The sequence below is a fragment of the Chlorocebus sabaeus genome, chromosome 24 (genome assembly GCF_047675955.1).
Source record: "Chlorocebus sabaeus isolate Y175 chromosome 24, mChlSab1.0.hap1, whole genome shotgun sequence".
Classification (NCBI taxonomy): domain Eukaryota; kingdom Metazoa; phylum Chordata; class Mammalia; order Primates; family Cercopithecidae; genus Chlorocebus; species Chlorocebus sabaeus.
The window spans coordinates 49,808,975-49,825,033 of NC_132927.1; the positions used below are offsets into that span (position 1 = coordinate 49,808,975).

Sequence of the window (16,059 nt, forward strand, 5' to 3'; positions counted from 1 at the left end):
TAAAGACTGGGTTTTGCCATATTGGCCAGGCTGGTCTCTAACTCTGAGCTCAAGTGATCCGCCTGCCTCGGCCTCCCAAGTGCTGGGATTACAGGCATGAGCCACCACATCTGGCCTCTAATATTTTCAATATAGTATTTGGGACTGCTGTCCTTGCAAGAGTTAAAGAAGACTTGGCTACTACAGGAAATATCTTTCCTTCATACCACCAATACTAAATAATTTTCAAAAACAAGAATGAATCAACTCTTTAAAATAATCATTCAAAATTATGTTCACTGATGAGATTTGGGGCAAGTCCATTACATCATGAATGTGATGGAAATTGTACACCTTTCATCAGAGACAAGAAATAATATAGCTTTTAACAGCTTTATTTTATTTTTTTTTAATTTTTAATTTATAATAGAGATAGGGTCTTACTATGTTGCCCAGGCTTTTATCAAATCCCTAGGCTCAAGCAATTCTCCCTCCTTGGCTCCCAAAGTGCAGGGATTAAAGGCATGAGCCACCACACCAGGCCAATTTTAACACCTTTCTACGAATACAGATTTTTCTTTCATTTGACCAAATCCTTAGCTAAGAAAGATAAAGGGCTTAAATTCTGAGATAAAAACTGTTTCTACTTGAATTGTGAAGATAAATGTATTAACTCTAGGGAAAAATAAACTGGTTCTAACTAGCATTTAGAACTAATTTAAAATCACTAACAATATCAGTAAATAAAATAATTCAATAAAAGCAATGATTTTAATAACAAAATCAGTAAATAATATAATGCTCAATTTTTTTTTCTAGTAGTAGGATTCATGGTTTCCACTGTTGTCACAAACTCACATGTATTTCGAAGAGTACCAAGTACAGTCACATATCTTGGTATCCGAGGGACTCGATCCAGGACCCCATGGATACCAAAATCTGCGGATATCCCAGTTCGTTATGTATAATGGCATAGTACAGTCGGCCCTCTGTATCTGTGGGTTCCACACAGGAGGATTCAACCAATCTTGTATCAAATATATTTGGAAAAAAAAATGGATGGTTGTAATAAACATGTACATACTTTTCTTTCTTGTCATTATACCCTAACAATACAGTATAACTATTTACATAACGTTTATATTATATTATTTGGTGCAAAAAGTAATTGTTTTTGCCATTACTTTTAATGCAAAAGCTGCAATTACTTTTTGCACCAACCTAATATTAAGTATTATAATTAATCTAGAGAAATGATTCAAAGTATACAGGAGAATGTGTGCAGGTTATATGTAAATACTACACTATCTTATATAAGTGACTTGTGCATCTATGGATTTTGGTATACTGGGATCCTGGAATTAATCCCCCACCGATACCTGTACTTGCATATAATCTGCACATTCTCCCATATACGTTAAATCGTCTCTAGATTACTTATTAATACCTAATACAATGTAAAAGCTATGTAAATATTTATACTGTATTTATTCACATTATTTTTATTGTTTTATTTTTATTGGGTTTTCTTTCCAAATATTTTCTATCAACAGCTGGTTGAATCCAAGGATGCAGAATCCACAGATAAAGGCTGACTATGATATGATACACAGCCTGTGACCACACAACAAAATATTAGCTTCATTTACCCCATGTTTCAGTCTACTCCACCAAAATAAACCAACCACAAAAACAAACTGAAGTAGTAAATGTTTAAAATGCATGTAATGTTTTGGTGTTTGTTTGTTTGTTTTTTGATACAGAGTCTCGCTCTGTTGCCCAGGCTAGAGTGCAGTGGCTCGGCTCACTGCAACCTCTGCCTCCCAAGTTTAAGCAATTCTCCTGCCTCAGCCTCCCGAGTAGCTGGGATTACAGGCATACACCACCACTCGCAGCTAATTTTTGTATTTTTAGTAAACACAGGGTTTTGCCATGTTGGCCAGGCTGGTCTCAAACTCCTGACCTCAGGTGATCCGCCCACCTTGGCCTCCCAAAGTGCTGGGATTACAGATGTGAGCCACCGCGCCCAGCCTTAAAATACATTTAATGTTTTAAAGTCAACTCTGGTTTTCCTAGTTGCCACAATGCATACAATCACAGTATCTGGAATATTAGCCCATTCTAGAAAGAGAAGTCTATATCTAATGTTTTAACTATTAATAATTAACAATTACAATTTGTTGAGTGCCCAGTATGGGCAAAATGCTTTACACTATACAAAATACTTTTCATTTAATTCTTACCATCAGCCTGATACAGAAGATAGCATAAGCTCCATTTTATGGATGACAAAACTGAATCTAAAAGAAGTTTAATAAACTGCTCAATTAGTAAATTATCAATAAAGTCAAGATTCAAAATCATGGTCACACAATTATAAAACTTGAATTTTGTCCATTCTATCATGCTACTTCCGGACATAAATGACGCTTCTTGAATTTCATAATATGGCAGTTACAAATATATTTCTGTCATCATCAGGCTATTCTATGGTTCTGTGAGATACTAGTTTGGAGGAAAAAAAAGTTTTATCTTGATTAAAGAATACTGGGAGCTAGGCTGGGCGCAGTGGCTCACGCCTGTAATCCCAACACTTTGGGAGGCCAAGGCAGGTGGATCACTTGAGGTCAAGAGTTTGAGACCAGCCTGGACAACATGGCAAAACCCTGTTTCTACTAAAAATGCAAAAATTAGCCGGGCGTGGTGGCACACGCCTTGTAATCCCAGCTACTCGGAAAGATGACACAGGAGAATCGCTTGAACTCAGTAGGCAGAGGTTGCAGTGAGCCGAGATCGTGCCATAGTACTCCAGCCTGGGCAACAGAGCGAGACTTCGGCTCAAAAAAAAAAAAAAAAAAAGATACTGGGAGCTAAAATCTCTGTAACAAAGTTGGTTATATTAAAAGAAATTAAGTAAATAGCCAGACACAGTGACTTACGCCTGTAATTCCAGCACTTTGGGAGGCCGAGGCAGGAGAATCACCTGAGGCCAGGAGTTCAAGACCAGCCTGAGCAACATGGTAAAACCCCATCTCTACTAAAAATACAAAAAACTTAGCTGGGCATGGTGGTTGGCGCCTATAATCCCAACTACTTGGGAGGCTGAGGCAGGAGAATCGCTTGAACCCAGGAGACGGAGGTTGCAGTAAGCCAAGATTGCGCCACTGCACTCCATCCCAGGCGACAAAGCAGGACTCTGTCTCAAAAAAAAAAAAACAAACCCAACCCTTTGGGAGGCTGAGACAGGCGGATTATGAAGTCAGGAGTTCGAGACCAGCCTGGCCAATATGGTGAAACCCCGTCTCTACTAAAAATACAAACAACTAGCCAGGTGTGGTGGCGTGCGCCTGTGCCTGTAGTCTCAGCTATTCAGAAGGCTGAAGCAGGAGTATTGCTTGAACCCATGAGACGGAGGTTGCAGTGAGCCAAGATTGAGCCACTGCACTCCAAGCCTGGGCAATAGAGGGAGACACCATCTGGGAAAAAAAAAAAAACACACACAACAAAAATTAGCCAGGCATAGTGGCATGCCCCTGTAGTCCCAGCTACTCGGGAGCCTAACGCAGGACAATTGCTTGAACCTGGGAGGCGGAGATTTCAATGAGCCGAGATCGTGCCACTGCACTCCAGCCTGGGCATCTTTAAATAAAAGAAATTAACTAAATAAATCTTCACAAATTATCTACATGATACATCAAAATGTACCTGAGATGTACATATGCACAAGTGACTAGACGAAAGTATCACTATTACTTTTCCAAAGTCAAAGTTAACCAAGGGTAATCTTAAGTAAAGTTACAAATTTAGCTGATTTCTGTGTCCCTGGTTGCCCCAGCTTTGCCTTTATTCAGAGCTAAGCAGTATTCTACAGTTTTTCCTCCTTCTTCTCTAATTAAACTAGAAATGTTCCAAATTAACTATAATTCACCTTAATATAATCAAGTTACCATAATTAAGATTTCGCTGTCCTACTCAGATAATTGAAGACTTTGATCTTGGTTAAAAGAATGTAAGATAGCATGGGCACGGTAGCTCATGCCTGTAATCCCAACACTTTGGGAGGATTGCCTGAGTTTAGGAGTTTAACAAGACCCTGTCTCTACCCAAAAACAAAATTGGCCAGGCGTGGTGGCTCACATCTGGAATCCCAGCACTTTGGGAGGCCAGGGTGGATGGATCACCTGAGGCCAGGAGTTCAAGACCAGCCTGACCAAAATGGTGAAACCCCGTCTTTACTAAAAATGCAAAAATTAGCAGGGTGTGGTAGCGCACACCTGTAATTCCAGCTACTCAGGAGGATGAGGCAGGAGAATCGCCTGAACCCAGGAAGTGGAGGCTGCAGTGAGCCAAAATCACACCATTGTACTCCAGCCTGGGCAACAAGAGCAAAACTCTGTCTCAAAAAAAAAAAAAAAAAAAAAAAAATGAACAGCCTGTAGTCCCAGCGACTGGAGAGGCTGAGGCAGGAGGATCACCTGAGCCCAGAATGTTGAGGCTACAGTGAGCCGAGACCATGCCACTGCACACTCCCGCCTAGGCAAAAGAGCAAGACTCGGTCTCAAAAAAAAAAAGGAATGTAATTTATCAGCAAACAAGTGTGGAGAAACAGGGTTTTCGTGGGTAGAGAGGGGGAAGTCACTGAACATTAATTACTAATATAGCAACTCCTTGGTTAATCCATTTAAGATGACTAGGGGGTCTCTTCCTAATCCCATACTCCACTAGAGAGGACAAGTGGGAAAGGTTGGACTAGTTAAGGTTGCTGGGGACCTCCCAAGAGCTGCAGAAGCAGAGATAAGACGAGCCTTCTTCTAAATCCACATGGTCCTTCCAAGGCTTTCATCCTCCAGGACTACCACTTCTCAGTCTACTTCCTTGCCTTCTGACATGCTTTCTTGAGGGGAAGAAAACAAAGGAAGAGTAATAACAAGCAGCAGAAACTGCAAAGAATGAAAAATAAGTCCATGGATGTTGCAAATAGAATCATCCTCCTTTACGTATGTCACTCCAGGAAAACTGCCAAGAACCACTCACTCCTCTAGATACACTTCCTGCAGATCCTCCAGACTCCTCCCTTAAGCACGTCAGTATTCTCTTTATCCTCCCTTCATTTCAATCCTCCTTTTGCCCCAAGATTTCGAAGTGCATTTTTTATGGTTTTTGTTTTGTTTTGTTTTGTTTGAGACGGAGTTTCTTGTTGCCCAGGCTAGAGTACAATGGCGTGATTGTAATGGCTCACTGCAACCTCCACCTCCTGGGTTCAAGTGATACTCTTGCCTCAGCCTCTTGAGTAGCTGGGATCACAGGAATGCGCCACCACGCCCGGCTAATTTTGTATTTTTAGTAGAGACAGGATTTCTCCATGTTGGTCAGGCTGGTCTCAAACTCCTGAAACTCCTCAAACACCTGACCTCAGGTGATCCGCTCGCCTCAGCCTCTCAAAATGCTGGGATTACAGGCCAGAGTCACCGTGCCCAGCCTCAAAGTGCATGTTTTATAATCTCCAAAATAAATGGCAATATTGTACCTAGTATTTAATGATATCCTATTGATCATTACCTGTGTGTCGCAGCTGAACATACATCCTAAAGCCTTGTATAGTATTTCTACATGTTATGATAAAATTTATAATATGTTACACATTACTAAAACAAATTTTCTTGTTGTTTTTTTTTTCCCCCCAAGACAGTCTTACTTTGTCACCCAGGCTGGAGTGCAGTGGCGTGATCTTGGCTCACTGCAACCTCTGCCTCCTAGGTTCAAGCAATTCGCCTGCCTCAGCCTCCCAAGTAGCTGGGACTACAGTCGCGTGCCACCACACCCAGCTAATTTTTTGTGTTTTTAGTAAAGATGGGGTTTCACTGTGTTAGCCAGGATGGTTTCGATCTCCTGACCTTGTGATCAGTCTGCCTCGGCCTCCCAAAGTGCTGGAATTAAAGGCGTGAGCCGCCACACCCAGCCCCTTAAACAAATTTTCTTTGCCACTAAAGGATGTACTATAATGTCAAGATTTAAAAAATAAGATAGCAAAAATTTTTTTTAATTTAAGGGGTATATTGTTTTATTTCTCCCCAACCATATCAAGAAAACATAAAAGGAGGCCGGGCGCGGTGGCTCAAGCCTGTAATCCCAGCACTTTGGGAGGCCGAGACGGGCGGATCACGAGGTCAGGAGATCGAGACCATCCTGGCTAACACGGTGAAACCCCGTCTCTACTAAAAAAAAATACAAAAAACTAGCCGGGTGAGGTGGCGGGCGCCTGTAGTCCCAGCTACTCAGGAGGCTGAGGCAGGAGAATGGCATAAACCCGGGAGGTGGAGCTTGCAGTGAGCTGACAGCTGGCCACTGCACTCCAGCCTGGGCGAAAAAGCGAGACTCTGTCTCAAAAAAAAATAAATAAAAAGAAAAAGAAAACATAAAAGGAGGGAGGGAGAAAGGGAGAGGGGGAAAGGTTGAAGAACTATTAGGTACTATGCTTACTACCTGGGTGACAGGACCAATCATACCCCAAACCTCAGCATCACACAATATAGCCATATAACCTACCTGCATATGTACTCTCAGGATCTAAACTAAAAGTTGGATTTAAAAAAAAAAAAAAAGGGAAAAAATCAGAGTTCAGAAATCTGCAGAATTCAAGATCTATTCTCTAGAAATCAAAACCTGTTACACACAATAGATGTGTTTTGGCAAGTCCAAAATAAAATGTAGCTTTTCAAGTACTCTATTATATAAAATACTTTCTTAAAGATAATTAGTTTAGGAAGTTTTGAAGCAAACTAAAAAACTACATATACGGGTTTTATACTTTTACAGAACTAGATTTTCAGTTACCCACATTTCTATTAGAATTTATTGTACAGTGAGTTGGAGAGCAGGAAGCAGAAAAGTAGATCAGAGACTTATAAAATAAGACAAGACTTCTCTGAAATAGAAAATAAACTTAATGAACCAGTGTTAATTGAACTTCCACTTTTTAAAATCACTTACCTAAATAAAACTTCAATATGTGAAACTGAGTCTCACTAAATAGCATAGTTAGGAGCACATAGTTTCTTTGGGATTTAAAGCCCACCATTTATTCAACTACAGATAACCAAATCCCACTGTAAAATTATTTGTGTAATCAAAGCTATTCCTAGATAAGTATAATCAGATGAATAATAAGTCCACCTATTAAAACCAGGTAATCAAACGGCCCAATGTTCTCAATTACAAAGAATGAACTTTTCTATTTGTCATATACTCAATTTGGATTTCTCATTCTTCCATCATTTGGTGTAGAACTGAATGATCTATATAAATGTACCATGACTTAAACAACAACTCTAGTGGTAGGAATAATCCACTGAACTCAATGCAAGAAATGAAAAGCTTTCCTTCTTGAAACTTATGTCACAGAAAAAAAGTAGTAAATTTATTTTGTGAAAAGACTGTATCTGCTTTAGAACTCACACATGCAATGGTTATATGCCTTGCAGTCTTCCAAATGAAAATAAAAATTTTAAGGAAATATAATCTGAAATAAAACTGATTTTTGAGAGAGAAAAAAATAATCCAAAAATCCTGATTGAAAGCTATACCAACAGTTTCTTCACAATTTCATAAAACATTAATGAAGGGGTTACATAATCCCCTGGATTAAAGATTTTAAAGAAAGCTGCAAGGATCTCTTTCAGTTTTCAATACTGCTTCCTCTGTTCTTAACAGCCATAAAAACAGATCTAAATCAACTCCTAAATATAAACCATCTAGCTTTCAATGGAAGAAAAATCAAACCAAGTACAGATAAAACATACATATTCTTTTTAAAAATACACTGCAAATTACATTTGGGTTCCTCAAACAAGTTTACAACATGTACCACATCCAGTTTATTCTCAAGGGAGAAAACCATCAAAACAAAAGCTCCCGCTTAATAAATGATTTACTTTGTAGTTAAGCCTCTATCCCAGGTGCATTTTGCTGTGACATATTATTACTATTTCTTTTCTCTACAAAGACCTAGAAATTGTATATCTAGTTCCTTTAAAAATATCTGTATATGTTTTATATTAGTGTAAGGACAAGAAATACTTAATATTTTTACTCTCTAAAAAGGAAATATCTTTTCATTTTTCTTTTTCGCAATGTTTCTTCCTTTGTTTTTGCTTATTTTCTATACATGACATTTTCTCAAGCCAGTCCATTTCAGTGTTGTTTACTGTCAATATGTCTGTGTATACTCAGGTTTTTACAAACAATGCTTTACAGTACAGTGATAAAAAAAGAAAGGGTGAACAAGAGGGCACAAGTGAAACAAAAGCGGACCACATCTGAGACACACCATTCAATTTCTCTGCCTCAAATTCCCTTAAGTTCTCATGCCAAAGATTCTCAATATCCAAAAAAGTTCCAGAGTCAGAGGCATAACACAATATGTGACAAGACAAACACAGGAGGAACCAAATCAGAAACTGAAGAAATTTAATGGAATGTAATACAAGAGTTTCGCTCTTGTTGCCCAGACTGAGTGCAATCGTGTGATCTCGGCTCACTGCAACCTCCGCCTCTGGGGTTCAAGCAATTCTCCAGCCTCAGCCTTCCAAGTAGCTGGGATGACAGGTATGCGCCACCATGCTCGGCTAATTTTGTGTTTTTATTAAAGACGGGGATCTCACCACGTTGGTCAGGCTGATCTTGAACTCCTGACCTCAACTGATCCACTCGCCTTGGCCTCCCAAAGTGCTGGGATTACAGGCGTGAGCCACCGCGCCCAGCTTTCAGATTTTTTTAATTCTGAGAAATATATTTTATCCTTTGGCCAGGAACTCAAAAAAAGAAATACACTTTACATTATGACTTAGTACATACATGTAGGAGAAAAGTTTCCCAAAACAATACTTTTCCTTACCAAATGCAATGTCAGTTTATTCTGTTCTACATTTTATTTTCAAGGCTGGTAAAAACTCACAACATTGATTTTATAAATTACTAATAAATCACAATCCACAATTTGAAAAACACAGGCTTAAAAATGGGTATCCTTTATAATAGGATCTTTTGGGCAATCTGCCTCTACCTGTCCCTTTAGCAGGATGGGCAGGTATTTTAAAGTTGTTACCATTATTACCGGTTTCATTAAAGTAAGTGGTTCTTAAAATGTGGTCCTCTGACCAACGTGATCATCATTTGAGATAAATATAAATTATTGGGCACCACCCCAGACCTACTGAAACCCCCAGGTGGGGCCAAGCAATCTACAGTTTACCAAGCCCTCCAGGTGATTTTGATGCAAGCTAATATCTAGGAGCCACCCCATTGAAGAAATCAGGTCTTTATCTTCTATTTAACAATCCAGTACACGCTACTATGTGCCACTCACTATCCTAAAAGCTCTACAAGTACTGACAAGGAAAAAAAAAAAAACACCTTATAAAGTAGGAACTATTACTGTTAGTATTCTGATGAGGAAACTGCACAGAAACTTAGCTAAGTAGTAGAACTCAAACTCCTTTTCAATTTAGCCGAGTATGCCTATCCTCTTTCTGATCAAGTATCTACTTCTACTCCTTTAGTTCAGCTACTCCTCCCCTTTTCCCTCTCAAATTCCCCACCCTGTCAATGAACCTATTTCCTAATATTACTGCCATCGTCCTAAAACAAATTTCTTTTCTAAAACAAGTCACTTAACCTTGCTTTTAGGAGTTTCTTTGGTCCTAGATGTCATCTTGGTATTAATTATGAAACTGAAGTTTCTTCTATTTCTGAAGACCTGTGAACCTATATGGCTCCACTGTTAATTTCTCATATATCTACTGTCCTAGCCAGTTCCACGAAACCATTGCTCTCTCCTCGGGCAACTTACTTTCTCTACCTTATCTACTACTCCCTCCTGTAGGGATTCTTCCCCACCTCCGCTCATCTCCGTCCCATTTTGCATTACTCCTCTCCAACCGAGGGAACTTCCACTTCCCTGCTGGCTCCTCACCCCGGTCTCAAACCCGAGCCACTCCTCCAGGACTTCTTTCCTGGTCCCCTGGGGATCCTTAGACCCAGGAGCGGCCAGGCCAGTTGTGTCTCTCATCCCAGTTCAGCTATGGGGGCGCAGGGCGCTTCGGTTCCTCCCCCAGGCGGTGCAAGATCTCTATTTGTCCGACCCTCCGAAGACCCGCTGCTCCTCATCTCCCCAGGAGCCCCCTCCCTTGGACAGCCGCTTTTCTCACGAGGGTCCCCAACCCCCTCCGAGCGTTTCCTCAGACGCCCCTACTTGGAGCAAATCTGCTCCCTGTCACCCGGGACCCCAGCCACCCGAGGCGTTCCTACCTCCCTCGGACTGGGGCCACTCCCAGTTCCCCTGCCCCCCACCCCCCACCCCGCTCTCTCCACACGGGCCGCGGCCGGGCTTCCCGGGTTCCCCTTCTCCCTGACACCCAAGCCGTCCTGGGTATTCCCGACACACCCCGCCCTCGGAGCAGGTCGTTACAGGTCACCCCCTTCTCTGGGACCCTGGCCGCTTCCGTTTCCTCAGATAACCTACTCCCCACACACTGGCTGCCGGTCAGCGCCCCAGACCGGAGCAGCTGGACGTCCCAAGGGACCTCCTGCCCTGACCCGCGTGGGTCCGGCCCTAGCCTACCTTCCTCGGGAGAACTCCGCAGCCAGAAGCCCAGCCATTCTCCCTGTAGCCCAGTCAGCGCGAACTCGCCGCCACCCCCGCCGCCTCCGCCCTGGCCCCGGCCCCGGCCCAGACCCGAAGTCCAGGCCCCCTTCCTCCGACCTCCGCCTGCGGAGTGCTAAGCTGGAGATTCCGCCCCGCGACCGCCACCAGATCTCTTACCCGCGTTACCGGCACTCACCTGCCGCTGCCCCCGACCAACTCAAGCGCCACTGCCTCTACCTCGGCCGCCAGTGGCCACCAAGCGCCACCACCTCCCCCATGACAACAGGCCCACCCTCTTTCATACTTCTAACCTATCCATTGGATAATGGGGCGGCAGCTCTCCTCTCTGATTGGCTTAATTTACCCGCCCGTCATCGCTCTTTACCGCCCCTTTCCCTAAACCCGGTATTCGCCCCCGCCTGGACCTGGAGCGTCCTAGCCCAAGCTTTAGTTGTAATTGGTTGAGGGTTGGGCAATTCGAAGTTATGATAGGCTGCTAAAAGTGTCTGTTAAGCTAACTGGCAAGAGATGTGACGGCTAAGGTTGATTCACGCTCGTGCATAGTTTGGTTGCCCAGTGGAAGCAAAGGAGGGGTAGACGCTCACATCCGTGGTTACCCGGGAAGGGTTAACTCTTTGTTGTAGAGTTTTCTCTGTAAACTCTTCCGCTTCTCCAGCTGCCTTCCTGCAAGGAGAAGCTTATGTCTGCTAGCTTCACTCATGGGGGTAGTACTTACAAAACACCAACAGCAGAGGTTGTGTTTAAGTAGTGTTTCCAAGCCCTGGGGAGAAAGGTATCAGAGAGATAAAAAATGTCCCCTTCTTTTCTTTGGTCTCAATGCACCCAGTTTCATTGAAGTTCTTTCCAGGCGCCTCCATGCTAAAGGGCAAAGCGCAAACTTTCATTTAGCAGAAATCAGTCAACTTCGGTTGCAATTGTAAATGTCGTCAATAAACTGAAGTGGCGTATTGAGAGTTCTCCAGCTTCCAGATCCACTCCTGGCTGACCCCTGCCAATTGACCAGTCATTAGCAACTTTCTTTTTTTTTTTTTTTTTTTTTTTTTTGAGACGGAGTTTCTTGTTGCCCAGGCTGGAGTGCAATGGCGCTATCTCGGCTCATTGCAACCTCCGCCTCCCAGGTTCAAGCGATTCTCCTGCCTTAGCCTCCCGAGTAGTTGGGATTATAGGCATGAGTCGGGGTTTCTCCATGTTGGTCAGGCTGGTCTCGAACTCCCAACCTCAGTTGATCCGCGGCCTCAGCCTCCCAAAGTGCTGGTATTACAGGCGTGAGCCGCCACGACCGGTTCGCAACTTTCTAATAAGCGGGCCACATTATATATACCCTTGTGATGCTCTGGAAATGAGAATTTTGCTTCCCCCCACCTCTCACTGCCACTTTGTTTTTCTGTTCAGCAGTTCTTAAATAGCCCTACTAGCTTTAGATACTTTAAAAACTTCTCTCTCTCTCTCTTTCTTTTTTCTAAACCTCTCTTCCTAGCAGTCTAAATTAGGGCCATTGAATGAATTGCCGGGTTGTGTATGTGTGTGTGTGTGTGTGTGTGTGTGTGTGTGTGTGTGTGTGTTTCCCCTCACTTGGCACAATGCACAAGAATAAATGATTGCATTTTTTATTCAGTTGGGTACAAATCACAGTAGGCATTTTTGAGAAATCTGGTGTTGCTATAAAAACTCTTGTGCTCCTAGAAATATATTCATCATTAGCTTTTTGCTTTTCTTTTTTTTTTCCACCCACTTTTCCTGCTCCTAAATAACGAAATGCTGGTCTGATTACTCTTTCAATTTCTAAATCAGATTTAAATGTACCTTCTCACAACTTCACCTATGATACATAAACCCATGGGCCATGAAACATAACACCCAGGGATAGGTTAAGACACCATCAGGCCATGAAGTGGCTCACGTCTGTAATCCCAGCACTCTGGGAGGCCAAGCTAGGCAGATCACCTGAGGTCAGGAGTTTGAGACCATCCTGGCCAACATGGTGAAACCCCTGTCTCTACAGATCGTGCCACTGCACTCCAGCCTGGGCAACAGACTGAGACTCTGTCTTAAAAAAAAAAAAAAAAAAAAAAGACACTGTCAGCCGGGTGCGGTGGCTCAAGCCTGTAATCCCAGCACTTTGGGAGGCTGAGACGGGCGGATCACGAGGTCAGGAGATCGAGAGCATCCTGGCTAACACGGTGAAACCCCGTCTCTGGTAAAAAAAAAAAAAATACAAGAAAACTAGCCGGGCGAGGTGGCTGGCGCCTGTAGTCCCAGCTACTCGGGAGGCTGAGGCAGGAGGACGGCATAAACCCGGGAAGCGGGGCTTGCAGTGAGCCGAGATCCGGCCACTGCACTCCAGCCTGGGCCACAGAGCGAGACTCGTCTCAAAAAAAAAAAAAAAAAGACACTGTCAAGGAGGCATTCCCCTCAAGGATGTGGACTTTGGAAATTTTGTGCTTTGTCCCTTTCTTCTTTCTGCTAACTCTATGTCTCATATTTCTTCTATTTACTAACCTCCTTGTTCTTTGCAGAGCAAGTTACAAGGAGTCTAAAACTGTATGGTTTATTATTCAGAAAAATATTGTCTATTTTCTAGCCTATATTTTTAGTCAAGTTTAAATAAAGTACTTCTATCACCAAACTAAGCAGAAATTATTCCTCCAGTAACTATACATAACAATAAAGTGCCTTTTCCTAGTTATTTTCCGGAACTTTCCTCCCCCTCCTCTCTTCCTCACCTTCCAATTTAGAAATAACCTCCCATTCAATTCAATGACTCACAAAAAGCCTGTGAAAGGAAAGTGGAAAAGCCAAAATAACTTAGAGATGTCTGAATCATTCAGTTGAAGGAAAGATCAGACATTGACCATGATAAGAAAGATGCCAAAACATAAGGCAAGCCTGAGCTAACATCCCATAACATATGAAGTAATGCAAATGTGAAGATGCCCCAAGAAAAAGCAAATACCAGTATGTCCTTTTACACAGCCTTTTAATGTATCACCAGCAGCTTGCTTCTCTCTAGTCTTGGCAGTGTGCCGTGCTACCAATTTTAGAGCAAGTTAGAAGACAATTAATGTCCTGACAGATAGGAAACAATAACGTCATAGCAGGGCATGACCCTTATTTTGGTACTTTGGGTAATAATGGCTCTTGCACAGCCATAGTGACTAGGTGCCATAGAGAACATAGAATTAGGCCAGCCTTGTTAAGTGGACTTGCCATCTAAGTTTAGGAACGCAGCAAAATTACTATCACAAAACTAGGTGGAAAATTGTCACAAAAGTCAGTCACTATTTCATACGCTAAAAAAAAGAAAAAAGAAAAAAAGCATGCATAAACGCTTTTGCTCATACACACACATCTATCATTCCTGTTCTTTGTGAATATCAGTTAAGAAAGGACATATAAAATAAATACGTTACAACCCAATAAGAAGTGGGAAAACCTTAAGTAAGGTTTTAAGGAATATGCCTTGAAATAACAGAAGGCTATTGTGTTATCAAAGACTATGCAATACCGGAGGGGTTATTGCTTATATCCTACATTTTGCTTTCACGTGCACAAGGTAACCCTATCATGTAATTACTCCATCCAGCTTTTCTCTTTTCTTTCCTGTGTTTTGTGCTTCTCCACCATTCTCAGGGCTCCCTCTCAGAAAGCAAGAACACTGGAGTCTGAGAGTCTGCAGCTTCATGTTGCATGGCTGGCTGTGGAGGTCTTGCAGATGGTATCTGTTCAGAGCCACTTGGGCACGACCAAAATGGCAGGTACCCTCGGGGCAAAAGTAGCGTTTATAAATCCCAATTAAGCAGAAAACAGAGGACTCAGAGAGATGTCCAATATCTGAGGAGTGATATAGTGTGTCTTGGGCTTTCCTGTGTACTAATGCTGTTTCTCCTGCTCTTTCATAATGTCACTTTTCAAGGGAGAAGAATCCAAGTCTCCTTCCATTTCTATTTTAGCCCACAGGGGCAGTCTCACTAGAGAAAGGATCCATTTTTTACTTTTGGATTTTTTTCCTTTGGATTCTACGCACGGTTCCAATTCCAACTAGATTAGAGAAATAAACAACCGGTGGAGAAGAAAATCACTCAGATAGCAGACAAGGGCCAGAGCTGCCTGCCACTAGCAGTTGGAGGCAAGCCAAAATATTTGATAAGACGTAGTTTCCTGAGTTAGGGATCCCTGAGGGTGGAGGCTGACAAAGATGAAGGGATTAGAGAGAAAGGGAGGGAAAAGGAGGGAAGAGGAGGAGATGAGGGGGCAGGAGAGAAAAGGGTAAGAAAAGCTAGAAAAACAGTCAAGAAGCCCAATCAGAGTGCTGAGCCAGCTTACCGTCCTACCTCGCCTACCTCCTACTGCCACCCATGTGGACTTTACACCAGGTTGCATAATTATACCAGCAAAGTGCAGACTCTGCCACTGGTTAAAAGGGAAAGCATGCCAGGCTCCAGCCTATGGGACCGTTGTTCTGCTACCACCTGGAAATCCTCCCAGAGCTCAAAGCCTGCTGCTCTGGGCAAAGCTGACAAGGAAGGACGGATTCATGCAGCCAACCCAGGAGCATACCTTCATTTGATTTCCTTAAGGTGACCACTGGCAAAAAGCACTGGCTAAACAAAGGGAGACTATCTGGGAGAAGGTGTTTTTACCTTTTCAAGCTGGGGTGCTTTCACCACAGGGAAGTGCTGCGCTGCTTTCCATGCTGGAACAAGGCACTGTGGTTTCAAAGTTCAAGGCTCTGTTTCAGGGATGGGAAGAAAAAAAAATCAGTGAAAGGAGGTGTTCTGGTCTCTCAGGCAGAACCATTTGTTATCTGATTCCAGAGCTCGTGTAATTTTTAAATACCACGCTATGCCTTTTCATTACTAAATGCATTCATTTTCATCCTCAAGAAAAGTGTATGCCCCCTTCCACCTGCTTTACATATTGTGGGCAAGATGGTTTGAGTGCTTGTAAAAATGGATGGACTGTAGCTCTCAGTTCTGCCATTGTGCTATTGACTGGAGGTCCTGGTTACTATCACCAGATCTATGGGTGGATCAACCATTCTTCTGCAGCAGGGAGTGGACCCACTGAAAGCACTTAACACCATTTAAACTTTTGTCCATCTCTGTTTTACATGCACACAAAGAGTTTCCTGGAAACATGGCTACACTCCAAGGATTTCAGAGAATAGAATTCTTCTAGAACTGCAGTGTCCCAATCACTTGGAACCTCATCAGAAAGCAGACTTAAACTCAGAACCTAGAACCTAGAACTTAATATGTTCCAAAAGCTTTGGCTCTGCCATTTACCGACTGTGTAATTTGGAGAACATTGCTTCATCACCCTAAAGCTTCGTTTTCTTCATCTATAAAATGAGATATGTATTAGCTATCTTGTCTTGCATAACAAATTACCCAAAACTCAGTAGCTTAAAACAACAT

General features: G+C 42.6%; 1 protein-coding gene across 10 annotated transcripts in view; it reads right to left on the reverse strand.

Moving 5' to 3' along the window:
• NUMB (NUMB endocytic adaptor protein) overlaps positions 1-16,059 on the reverse strand; it is a 190,552-nt gene that overhangs the window by 174,219 nt on the left and 274 nt on the right. For 9 of the 10 annotated variants that reach the window (XM_073011138.1, XM_007987214.3, XM_007987205.3 and 6 more), the window contains exon 1: positions 10,818-10,927. The gene's annotated coding sequence lies outside the window, so the exon portion shown is untranslated. Of the gene's footprint in view, positions 1-10,817; positions 10,928-15,282; positions 15,372-16,059 lie in introns of those variants that run through there. The other variant, XM_073011136.1, reaches the window with a different exon arrangement.